This window comes from Delphinapterus leucas, chromosome 4 (genome assembly GCF_059928025.1).
Source record: "Delphinapterus leucas isolate spDelLeu-1000000601 "Yukka" chromosome 4, BTC_Dleu_Yukka2, whole genome shotgun sequence".
Classification (NCBI taxonomy): Eukaryota; Metazoa; Chordata; class Mammalia; order Artiodactyla; family Monodontidae; genus Delphinapterus; species Delphinapterus leucas.
The window spans coordinates 131,061,916-131,075,573 of record NC_143132.1 but is presented as its reverse complement, the minus strand read 5'-3'; the positions used below and the strand labels follow the sequence as shown (position 1 = coordinate 131,075,573).

The following is a 13,658-nucleotide window of genomic DNA, read 5'->3' as shown; positions in this document are numbered from 1 at the left end:
CCTGTGGTGTCCTGTCAGTGAAAGGGTGGAAAGAGTCCTGCGGTGAAAGTGGAAAACATTACCATTGGCTGTGACATGAAAAGGGAGAAGAAGCCCAAGAAAAGATGAAGGACCACTCACCTTGGCAACAGATGTGGCCTGGCCATATTAAACTTAGAATAATTCAAGGATTTTGGTTAGGGAAAGCAAGGGCAGAGCAGGAGTTAAGAGCTTGGTGAAAGAAGGGTCCAGAGCACATTAGCAGTAACTGCACTGACAGCAATGCCAGGTAAAAATTAGCTGTAATCTCTGCCACGGGGAAAGTCTGCAGTTTCTAACAGTCTTTACCACCTAGTAATGCTGACTAAGAAGCATAAGTTCAGTTAATGGGGCAGTAACAAAGAAGTTAAGACAACTAACAAATTATTTTAAGTACTGGCATCTCAATCAAAACCCCAGTCAGTTGGCTAAGTCATGCAGAGGCAGCAGTGGCAAATTACAGCAGTCCTATAATTGTGAGGCCCATTGTTTTATAACAAAGAATTGCTTTTTTGAAGACCATCACTTGATTGGTACCTGTTGATCATCAATTAGGTTGGAAATTTAAAAGGATGGTCTCTCTTTTACTTTCTTCAAGGAGCTTGTAGAATTTATCAGAAATAGCTAGGAAGTATAAATTGAGGAAAATTAGAAATTTTAAATATAAATTAAAATTCAAGGAAATTAATAAACTTAACAGGACATTATTTTTATTTTTGATAAAAATAAAACATGTTACAAATGCAGTACTTACTGTAGCCTTTGCTCCTTTGAGATATCTGACTAATGGAGCTTTTCAGAAAGCTTTCCTCTTGGATTTTGAGTACTTACATTTTAGCTGGAGATCCCTTTTGAGGAACTAGAATGTAAGCTCCATGAGGGCAGGGAGTTTTTATATTTTGTTCCTCACTGTATTCCCAGCATCTACAATACTATGGGGTGCGTAGTTGGCACTTACCAATATTTGAAGAATGAATGGGTGAATGGAAAAAACGAATGGACAAATGAATATTTGAACTCTATTGCAAAATTGCATTGTTAAGCACCATTAATTGTGTTATATATGGGCCTCTGCATTAAGAACTTTCATAACCTTGCTAGCAATTTTACGGGTATGTGAAGAGAGGAGATTTAAAATAGAGGAAACCTACATCTGATCACATAGGCAAGGGATTTCACTATACTAGCATAGAGAAAATGTAGGAAATTCCCATTTTCAAGAGGCAGACAATACCAAGGGCGTGTCTTCTACTTCTTTGATGTAGGTCAAAGAGAACATGTTTTATGGTATGGTACTTGTTTAATTTTGAAATAATTTTTACCATTATTTCTTAGTTGTTTTCCTTTTTAAATGTATGATTTTTTAAAATTTATAACATTCACAAGTGTGAATCTGGACCAGTTTTTTTCCCCTAGGGATAAAAGTATGATTTGGTTTATAGAAATTAGACCGACTGCCAGGAATCAACCTATCCTATAAAGTGATATACACCTGTATAAAATATTCTCAATGAATGTCAGATTTTTATGAAAATCATAATTAGTGAAGGTCAGTAATTTAACTCAATTTTACATAGATTGATTGAACTGCCTACATTGTATAAACAATGTCAGATGGGTGGAGGGAGGGGGAAAACGGTAAGGTGAGATAAAGAGGAATAAAGACACAGCCTCACTACTCAGCATTTATAATAAAACCTCAGTATGTCTGAGGAAAGTAAGGAATGGCCAGTAAGAATTTGCTAGGGGCTCAAAGAATTATTTGGAACCAATTAAAATGGGTATGGTGATATCAATGGAGCAGTCCTTGAATCACTTTGGAAATTAATAATTTAATATTTTCTAAATGCCTTTTATATCTTCAAGAATTGATAACATAAAATCTTAAGGTTTTACTCCCTGGCGAGGGCAGGGGGGGTGCCTGCGGAACAGTCACAGTGGTGTGTACATGATGTATGTGAAGAAGGTAGCAAAGCATGAGATGTTTTTTTCTTTTTAAACTGAACAATTTTTTTTTTCCTGGGCAATTTTTTTGAGAAGTACAGGGAGAAAAAAATAAAAGGAAAACAAAGAAGAATGAGAATTTTTCTACTCTCTTTTTCCTAGCAAAGGAAGTTATATCTACAGGGACATTGTGAGGATGAGCTCTCTAATGTATTGAAACTGTTTAGCACGGTGCCTGTAGGTGCTCAGTAAATCGAAGCATTTATTAGACTATCTTAAATAACTTCATTGGAAGATTAAAAATATATATTTTTAAGTATTGGGAGAAAAGCTGAGCAGTGTTGGGTCATAAATAAAGAAGGTTTACAGTGAAAACTGACTTTATGCTATAAATTTCCAAGACTACTAGTTATTCCTTCTAGTAAAAAGAATATTTATACTTCAGAAGCATCAGCTCTTTTTTATAGTTTATCTCTTATTAAAATGACAAGATGTCTTCTTACTCTTATAATTATATTTTAAAATATATTTAAAATACTTGTTTTCAAAACTGTTGCTATAGCATACCCTCTGAAGCACCAAATGTAATATTGCTTTTCTTGGAGTTAAATAGAATATACAATATAAATCAATAATTTGTTAGTATCATAAGTAGTAGATGTCTTGAGAAAAGTAAGGAGGCCAAATTCTGTCTAACGTTGTTTATCTAAGTATTACTTATTACTGTCTGTGGTTGCCATAGATGTCATTTCTCCAAAGGGTCATCATTCATATGAAACCATATCTCAAATACATGTGTTCAAATTTTGAACAAATGTAAATCTTCTATGTTTTAGAAGTTACACGATTTTAAAGTATATTTGTAAATTTAGGTCAGTTTTTCTTAATATCTTTCTGCTATCTCTTAAACTTGATAAGCACTTCACTTTGAACATTTTAATCATTTGTTATTGCTTGATTTTATTACTAGTTGGTCTTCTGTGTAACAGTATAATTGTACCATGAATTTATATTTTAAAACATTTTGTGAAGTTCAGTAATTCTAAATGATCATTTCAGAGGTACACTGTCAAAATTCTGTATTTGTCTCTGCCGTGAAATCAGGCAGATGCAAAAAATTCTTTCTGAGCCTTAGTCTACATGTTGAAACAAATGCCTTGAACATTTTGAAGGTTTTCGACGGTACCACAGAAGTAGCACCCTTCAGGACTTGGTTCTGCTACTGAATAACAACAAATTCATTCAGAATTCAGAATTCCTTGACTTAATCTGTGGTTAAATTGTTAGTTATCGTCTGAAAGCTAATCTACCAAAGAATTTTAAATGAACTCTGCAACACTGATTCATGATGGTAAGTATTTTTAAAGAGTTCACCATGACAGGACTAGGTTTTGCCACTTGCCCACAGTATTGAGACCCTTGGCCTTCAGCATACTGAAAGAAGCAAACCTGGGAGTGATAATGCTATATACAGAATAGAGGTATTTATAAAATCAAGTAATGAACTTATATTTCAGAGTTTCATTAAGTGGAAACAAAATTGAGTGTTTTACTGTTATTTGTGGTATTGTAGTTGCATAAATCATTGAATTATACTTCTTGTTTTTTTTTAAATAGGACGTACAGATTGATTGTTTCATTAGTTATTCACAATCTAAGACAGGTGATTATAAACCAAGAAATGGGCTAAAATATGGTCTATATTAGATCTGTAGAACTAAAATTAGTGACTTAGTTGGATTTTCAAGAATTTTCTATCTGGAAATGAATGAAATGTTTGGGATGATAAAATTTGTGGAGTAGTAGACCTTGAGAAGATTGAGTTTGTGATGAAGAACCAGAACCAGTGCTACACTCTTTCCTGTGATTAAAATGCTAGCACAGGAGTCAGCAAACTATATCCTGTGGGTACTTATTACCTATGTAATTATCCTGTAGCGTGTGAGCTAAAAATGGTTTTTGCATTTTTAAATGGTTGGAGGAAGAAAACCGAAAGAAGAAGAATATTTCCTGACATATGAAAAGTAAATTAAATTCAAATTTGTGTCCATAAAGTTTTTCTCTCTTTATCTTTTTTCAACTTTATTGAGATATAATTGACAAAATGTCTATCAAGTTTTATTGGAATATAGCCACGTTGATTTGTTTATGTGTTGCCTGTGTCTGTTTTGCACTGCAGTGGCAGGTTGAGATGTTGGCTGCACAATCACAAGGCCCACAAAGCCTAAACTAAAATATTTACCATCTGGCCCTTTGCAGAAAAACTTTGCCCACCCTGTGCGAAAACTGCATAGCTTAAACAGAAACGACCATAAACCAGTTTGATGAAAAACTGCATTTCCCATTTGCCTCTTCACACTAAACCACAGAAAGAAATGGGACCCTACCAAAGCCCAGGATCGGGGTGGGGCGCGGAGATCAGTTGTCTGACTTCCTGAAAGAGAGGCATTATCAAATGTTGACAGTATAACACTGTCACTGGGTTCTTTCCTATATGCTGATTCCCTTGTTTGAATGATTTTGGCATGTGACAGAACCCAGACAAATTGGGTAATAACTATGACTTTTGGTTATGGTAGGATAACCAAAAGATTATCTGTGTATTAGATTAGATTAGTGTATTGATCTGTGTATTAGATTAGATTCTGTGTATTGATTAGCAGAGTTGCCAGAATAAGATTAAGAGAAATGAGAAAAATTAAGATCCAGTTGCCTTATTAAGCAAATATCCATTCAGCCTTTGCTATATACAAAACCTTGCGTTAGGTGGTATGGGGGCATGTAAAAGGCATGTAATTAAGTATTTACATCAAGAGATAATCTGTTTGGGGAATGAAATTTAACAGAACTACCATTTATTGAGCACTTACTGTGTGCTGGGCACTGTGCTGATAATCAGCGTTAGCACATTATCTCCCTTAAACCTTATACAACCTTGTAATATAGCTATTGCAGATCAGGAAACAAGGGATTTGACCAAGACCACACAGCTAATAAGTGATAGCCCCTGCCTCGTGTCCCAGTCTCTCTGACTCCAAAGCCTATGCTGTTAACCTCTTCATTACTTTACTCATGTAGAATTAAATGCCATTACTAGAGCCAAATTATGATATGAAATGGCAAGAAGTGTCACTGGAGAATGTGTGATAGTCTGAAGTAGTGCTATGAATTCAGAAAACTTAATAGTTTGGTTGCAAAATATCACATTCAGAAAATGTGTCTTTTCTCTCACACAGTTTTTGGTACATAGTGGATAATGAGATGCTTTAATCATGTCCATTTATTCATCTGGCATTTATGATACACCTCCTCCTTTGTGCCCAGGAATGAAGCAGAAGACTAGTGTGTACTTGTGGGAGCTTACAATTTAAAGCAGCTAAGGAATGAGACACTAAATTGCTGTGTAGTAATTCCAGGGCCTTGGGTGTATGTAAAAAGTCTCATCTGCATTGAAAGCCAGTTTTGCCACGATCCACCCAAATATGATTAAAATAAGGCTGTAATTGAAGTCCATTTATATACTATAAAGAAGTTTACTTAAAAGCATTCTCACCTTTTCCTTCCAAGGTATTAAGGAATGAAAGATCTCCATATCTGTTTTACTTCTGCATAATTGGAAATGTTTTTCTAAGGCCACTATCTTGACATGATTACACTGTAAATTAATGTTCTGGAAAGGAAGCATCCAGAGTTAATGATGTCATTTCAGAATTTTATTTTGTAGACAGCTTCCTTATGGAGTAGATTTAAACTTGAGGCAGCATTTTGAAATCTTTTAGTAGTTATCTCTTATCAAGCTGTAATGTTCATAACTGGAATGTAAGTTCCATAAAAGCAGTATTTGGTAGATACTATGCTTGTATTTATTGAGTAAATTGTGTATGTCTGGACATTAGAATTCAGCCAGCCAACCTGTAGGATAATTAAGACTACAGGTCTTACACAAAGCTGTGGCGTGCACAGCTTTGTGTAGAGTAGGGGCTGAGCGGGGCCACTGTGTTGCACAGTTCTTAGGGCAGTGCATCATTCAGATCCCTGGCAAACAGTAAGAGATGGAAGGGACGTTTCTAGTTCTGTTGTTTGAATAGTCACTTATAATGGTTTTATTTATGTGCTAAAATAAAAGTGTAAATCAGCAGCTGTTTAGGTTCTATTCTGCCGTAAAGCTAATGGTTGAACTTTAAAAATTGAACTCTTATGTGTAGAGAAATATTTTTTTGATAGAGGAAGTGTTGATTTATTTTTAGACATTATAAGTATTTCTCACACACTGTGTTTGTATTTTTGGTTTTAGGAGAAGGACAGGTTGGGCCAAGAGAGTTCTCTCACTTTTCCCTAAAGTATAGAAAAGTTTAGAACTTTGAGTTTTTCTTCTAAGCATTTAACATAAATGAAGTTTCCCAGCTATTAAGAAGGTAAAAAGGTCCTGAGGTAGGAATTACAAAATACCACTTAAAGAGGCTTAAAAGCAAGAATGAAATATAGAAGCTTAAAAACAGGCCCACTCGAAGAACCCCCTCCTCTTTGTCCTCCACTTCTAAAGTGAAGTGATAACTGCTCCCAGGCTTAGACCTGCAGGAGAGCTTAGATGTTAATTTAGTTCAGTGCCTTCAAGAGAAAGGACCAAAAGGAGGCCCTGCAGATCAACTCTTATGATGTTTTGTTTTTCAATTTCTCTGGCTAAGATGTCACAGAAAAACCCAAACGAAGTTTTGGGCCAACCCAGTATTTCTCCCAACCCCCTGTCTCCCAAGATTGTGGAGTTAGAGAAGTCTGGTATGAATGTGGATGTAAAGAGCGATAGAAGACTGAGAGAAGGGAAGAAATGCTTTGTAAAATGTTTACTGAGACTCCAGAATACAATGTTTTGATCAGTAGTCTGTCCTAAGAGAAGCTGTGATCTTTTAGGAAAAAAAAAAAAAAAGCCTCTGGTAAAAACTACCTTTTTTTTTTGCGGTACGCGGGCCTCTCACGGTTGTCGCCTCTCCCGTCGCGGAGCACGGGCTCCGGACGCGCAGGCTCAGCGGCCATGGCTCACAGGCCCAGCCGCTCCGCGGCATGTGGGATCTTCCTGGACCGGGGCACGAACCCGTGTCCCCTTGCATCGGCAGGCAGACTCTCAACCACTGCACCACCAGGGAAGCCCTACCCTTTATTTTTTAAATATTTACTAGAGGAAAATGTCAGAAATCTTAAATTGGAGCAGTGGCAAAGATATGACATAGGATAGGCTGTGGTTGGGAAAACCTGCAGTTCTCATCCAGAGCAGATGGGGCTTGTGGCCTGAGAACAGTAGGATATTCTGTTTAGGTGGTATCTGCTGAAGCTAGATCCTGATTTTAGAATGGAGATCAGATTATAAGGGAATTGAATTTAAAAGTCAGTGGAACTCACTCTGGTGGTTTCTTCACAGTGTTTTCTTAACTTTTCTTCATTGACTTGCGTCCTCTCTGACCTTTGGCGTTTATACTCCAGCCCAAGCTGAATGGTTGATTTGTCATTTTTCTCTCTTGTAAGTCCTGTGAGTTGTACCTTTTCTTTTTTCCTTGTCAGTCCAGTTTATTAATGATGACCTCTCTTGCCTTTTATAGTATATGCTAATCTTTTTTGGCCTAGGATGTCAGTATATAATATGTAGTTTGCACAGCACTGCTGACTTTTTAAGTTCTCTTCTTTCCTCATTTTCAAATTCAGGCCTCAACTTAGTTACTAAGGCTAAGCAAAAATCTTATCCTTAAGTGCAGTGAGTAGAAAGGACCTCACACTGGAAGTAAGAAAACCAGGTGGAGCCCCAGCTCTGCCTCAGATGTGCCTAGAGAACCTGGACCAGTGACTTAATATTTCTGAATTTCAAAGACCTCATTGTCAACTAAAGAAGGTGGATGAGTTTATTTCTAAGACTTCTGTAGATTTTAACATTATTCACCTAAAAATTAACAGCCGTAAATGGATTTAGTTCTTTCAGAGAGTTGTATCTGCTGCCATTAACGCCATGCAGAAGAATGCAGAAAGAGGATTGGTTTCCCAGTTGAACTTGTTTAGGAGCAAGCACTGCAGCTGCCCTTGCTTGGTTCATGAAAGGCCATGTGCTCTTGGGGGTTTTTGTTTGTTTGTTTTGCTTTGTTTTAATAAAGGGGACATGGCATGAGGATGTACTCAGGAATTATAAATATTAAGTACTCAGGCATTTCCATGATATGCATGGCAGCATATCCTTAAGTATTCTGTGTCAAAATCAGAATGGTCACATCCTAAAACCTAGGAAAGTTGGTTTTCCGTTTTTAGGAATAGATCCCTCCCCAGTCCCTTACCAATGCTACTCAGTCTACCAGATCAGCTGGCTGTACATGTTTATCTCACTCTAGTGTTTACTTTGTTATCTCTTAACCCTTCTCCTTCCTCCCAGCCTCTACCTCATTTCCAAAGCCAGTCGACTGCACTGTCATCCGATCTTGTGTTCATAGGGCTCATCTTTAAAAAAGATAAGTTAGATGAGGGGCTGGACCTTAAGTAAGTGGCCCCAAGTAGGAAAGACGCAAGTGTGTGCCCTGAGACCCATCTACATTGACACTTATGAAACTGAAGCATTGCCATCTACAGCTAACAGGTTCAGGGCTCTTGTAGATCCTTTTTCCTTGCCAGCACACCTACTCTTTCTTCCTGACCTCCTTGTGCTACACTCTGCTTGACTGCTTAGTCCTTGCTGCTTTAACTAGACTTTCTGGATTTGGTACCTTATCATCTTAGATCTTAGATGGCTGCCTCTCCTGACTTACAAAGTTTGATTCCAAGTCTTCACTCTTTCTGGAGAGTTCTGTCTTGTTATCCTCTGTTGGAACTCTTTCTAGGAACCTTTCACAAAAGCCCCTTTGGAATTAAATTGTGTTTGCCTGGCCATTGTGCACATTAGCATAAGTAATTGACATTAAGAAAATCCAACTCCCTTGACTGCGAGCCCACCTGCTTTGAATTGTCTGAGAAGTTTCGTGACACCACTAAGAATCTGCCTGGTTTCACTTTCCACATCTTCTGCTTGATCTGGTTTCATCACAGTTCAGAGTCCACTCTGAAGTTTGTAGTACCTGGAAAATGCTTCATCCTGGGTCTTGCTGGAAGAATAGCCGTGTCTTGTCTTTCTGTTTGTTTATTTGTTTTAACTCTGTAATCCTTCAGTTCTTCAGTTTTCTGAGGAAGAGATGGTATATGACTTGGCCACAACTTAATTACGGATCCACTAGTGCTCATGGAGGGCTAGGGGATTCCCTTTTAAGCTAAGGCCACCTTTATCTTGTTAACATTCCCATGTGTGCCATGAACCTCTGCCTTAGGATTATCTGGGTTCTGCATTTTCCCCATGACCCTCTAAGCTGACTACCCTTCTCTCCCCGAGGCTGTAGGGATCTCCTGTCCCAAGACAGGGGCCTCAGATGCTGTTCCAGTAGATCTTCATCTACTCGTACAAGAGCTGCAATGTCAGAGACAGAAAGCTTAGCAAAAGCATGTAGTTATGAAGACACCAGCAGAGAGGTACACAGCACCTAGTCCACTGACCTAAAGTGTGGTCAGTTTAGGGTACAGCATATTTTATGGGATCTAATTCTATAGTTAAATGTACAAACCAGTCCTCTAAAAGAGCAGAGATAGAGAGATGGCTCCTCCACTCTGAGGATTCAGGCCACTACTGATATTCCTCCCGGCCAGGCACAGTGTCTGTGTATCTCTCTCTCTCTGTTTCTCTCTTTTAAAGCAGATTCAACAAGCTATGCCGCAGGGTATATTTGCTGAGCTATGGCTGAGGAATCTCCAACAAGAATCATGAGGCACAACAACTTCAGGCCCCACTTGGCATTGCTCTTATATCCTGGAAAGACCTAAAGATCCTTTGTGGGGGCTAGGACTTGGCTGTCCATTATTATCAAGGCTTTACAGCACGGTACTGGGGTCGTTGAAAATGTGTTTTGTTGTACTTGGCTTTCCAAGCCCAGATCTGAGAAGCTGTCTAGTGCTCTGATAGACCTTCATGTGGGTCAGAGGGCTATGGCAGTGGCCACTGCCAATTCCTTCCCAGCTGACCTGAAAATTTTTTCTGTGGATTTGATTCCAAACCTTTCCCTACCTCCTAATCACATTTTTACCCTCATTTTGGTTAGTGTGCTCACTGTAATTCTCTCAGTAGCCGCAAGGCTACAGTTGCGGTTAGATCATGTTGCTCATTCACGTAGCCTCTTAGGATACTCTTCTGGATTAGAATCCTAGATTCATTTCACATTCTGATTTTGCATCACTTTCACCCACTTGCTCCCTGACTGATATATCCTGATGGAGGAAGTAGATCAGACACTCAAGTAGTGTGCTTTCTGGAAACCTAGTAGCGTTACTGAAGTTCCTCCATGACGAATTTAGTTACAAATCTTGGCCTCCTACTGCAGATATTTTGATAGACTATTGACCTGTAGTCTGAAGGGAATATACTTCCAGATAGTCCTACTGTTTTATATCCTAAATCAGGAGAAAAGTTTTCCAGCCACCTATAGCTATCCTCCAGCCCAAAGTGTCAGCCACCACACCCCCAAGAAACTTGAGAGAAAGCTCAAAGCTCCACTCTACGTTGCAGTGACTGACCACTAACATAGTTCTCCAGTGTCCTCTGGCCTGAGCCAGAACATTCTCTGGTAAGGTCATTAATGGCCACTTCCCAGCCTATAGTAAAACTCCCATTCTTGACAATGGATGTTTTCCCTACTTACCTTTTGTGCTTATTTCACTCTGTTTGCCTTAAGCCCGATGGCCTGTGTCAGCTCTTTCTGACATGGATTCAAGTGGCATAGCGCTTGAATAGTTAATTGCACTTGCTTGTTCAACACTGTAAGTTTGGTGGGAACAAGGGCTCTGTCTCCCGCATTGTATCTTCCAGTTTTAAAACCATGCCTAGCACTCAGTGGACACTCAGATATTTGCTGAATAGGTAAATGCGGGTATGTAAATAGGAGCTGTGCCCTGTTTGCCCTTCCTTGCCTACTCCCTGATTTTGTCCCCCTGTCCTGCATCATCTCCAGTCTCTTCTAACCAGCCTTGCTTCCCGTGTCACTTCTGAACAACATGATAGTTTTGCCCAAACAGACTAACACAGTTTTTATTTACCTGACTGCAAAGAATTGGAGTTAAATAATCATTGCTCTATCCTCTCATTTTACTGAAGGCCCAGAGAGGTCAATTGAGTTGCTCAGAAGCATAGAGCGAGTCTATACGCCTACATGATTGCTACACCTGTCCTGTGCCTTGGCAGAGTTACATCTTTGGTTAGATGTGGCCGGTCAATATTATCCAGAAGTCTCTTTCAAGTCTTTCCCATGCCCAGGTTTCTTAAGCACCAGAAGCCAGTCTAATAGTATTTCTCAGTTCTTGGAGAGTAATCATGTGTCCCTGTCTCTGCCCCAGCCCCCATCACTTTATTTTCTGATAATGTAGTTACACTCAGTACAGGCAGCTGTTTCTCCCAAGTTATCCCTTCTTATTCTCAAGTAAAATTTATTTCCCAAGCCACTGGGAAGGAGCTTTCAGACTTCTGCATCTAGCTATCCAGTGCCTAAGACTTTTGCCCCAAGTTTTAATTTCCTTCCCATGCTAAAGGTCCTGGTTTGGCCTTGTCTTTTTCAAGAACAGTGGCTAGTCCTTGATTGAAGTAACCTGTCAGTCAACCAGTCTTTGACAGTTGCTGTAGCACAAAAGATTAGATAACTTGGAAAACACTATAATCCCAAACAAATAGTAATAAGGTCCTAACTAGTTTATTGGACTGAGACTAGTAAAGAAATGAATATAAGGTGTACAGTGCAAAATCACTTGATTGGTTATTCAGGAAGAGATGGAGTCAAAATTAGCACAAATGTAGTGCCTGGGTGACTGGGAGAATAATAACACTATCAGAGCGACAGACAGACAGATGTAGGGAAAGAGCAGGCTTAGGGAGGGAAGATAAACTCAGCGTGGGACATAATGAGTTAGACGTTCCACCAAACATTGCGGAACTTACGTTTGTGTTTAGCAGGCAGTTGGAAATATGAAGCTAGAGGTCAGGAAAGAGAATTACCCATATCAAGCTGATTTTGATGTCACAACAGTGCCATTTAAGTAGAGTAAGGATGAACAGAGCTTTGGGACACATGTCCATTTAAGGAAGGGAAGGGGTGAGAGGTCTGTAGCTTAAAGAGGTTAATGTTTGGGCACTTACGTCTTTTAGATAGGAGTGGGAATGGGAGGTGGGGCAGGCTGAGGAAGAGGATCCAGTGGCGTAGGGCAGAGTAAAGATGCAAGAAAGAGGGGTGGGGGAGGGGGCAGGGCTTTGAGCTGTAAGTACCCAGCTTCAACAATACAGGAGTGAAGAAGAGAGGTATGGAGACACGTTAATGAGAAGGGGGAAGTTGAGGCAACTTGTGTCCCAGAAAGAAAGCAATGTCCCTGCAAATATGAGGTGAGCTCAGAGGGACTGAGGGTGTGAGGGAGGTAGGAAGCGTTAGAGGTAGGAGGTAAACATCCTCAGGAGTGTGGGAGTGTCCTGCAGGGGAGTGCAAGGCTGGCAGGCCCTCGGTGAGGACTCCACTGAGGGGGGATGGCGTACCCTGAGAGACCAGGCAGCCGGGTTTGGTGGTTTTTCTACTGTAATACCAGCAGTTTGGGATCTGAAGCAGGAATGAGTTGTGGGAGGACAGTGGAAAGGAATCTAATATGTGGAGTATCTGAGCAGGGCATCCAGGTGAGAAAGAAAGGCATATGAGGGTCCGATAGATAGGCAGACGTTCCGGGGCTGGAAGTGACAATGAGGACAGAGGGTGGATGTGCATAAAGGTAACGGTGAGATTAGGTTTGGTCTGGAGTGAGAAATAGATCAATATGTAAGTTTTCTTCAGCCACCTCGGAACCTGCAAATCACTATGTTTTTAAAAAATGACCATTCCTTCTGCCCTACAACTGCAGTGTGGTTCTCTGTTCCTAATAGTTGGTAATCTTCTCTCAGGCACTGTTCATTTCAACTCTGTTTTCTTCTCTTCCCATTCGGCTTGAACATCCTGAGATTTCTCACCCTCTCCTGTTCTGAGGTCAGCCTTTAACTCCTCTCATTTTAGTCTAGGGCAGTGACCCTCAACCTTGGCTGCACACTGGACTCTGAGGAGCTTTTAAAAAAAATACAGGTGCCTAGGCCCCGCCACAGAGAATCTGATTTAATTGGCCTGGGACTTTGTTAAACTCCACAGGTGATCTTCCTACATGTTCCCCCAGCCAGGTGTTCTCCCAGGTGAAAGTAATGACTCCCATTAATGTGTTGCCCACACTGGGAACTACCTGATGAGCACAGGACTACTCTAACCAGGGCAGTGTTACAAGCATGGCTGAGCATAAGGACTCCAGAGTCAGATGCCTGGATTCCTGTCTCAGCTCCGTGATCCTAAGCAAACTCTGGATTATCTAGAATCTTCAATTTCCTAATGTGCTGATGGGGAATAATAATGCCTACAAAAGGCTTAAGTCACATAATTTAACATGCTTATTAGCACAATGCCTGGCACATAGAAGTACTCAACAAATAATAGTTGTTTTTGTTAATATTTGTGTTTTGATAGCACTAGCATTTTTTCTTAATATGCTATATTTCCGTAGGACCACACAAATTAAACTTAATTTCTTCCACACACTATTTT

General features: G+C 39.7%; 1 protein-coding gene across 6 annotated transcripts in view; it reads left to right on the top strand.

Moving 5' to 3' along the window:
* ARMC8 (armadillo repeat containing 8) overlaps window positions 1-13,658 on the top strand; it is a 106,858-nt gene that overhangs the window by 60,926 nt on the left and 32,274 nt on the right. The window lies entirely within an intron of this gene.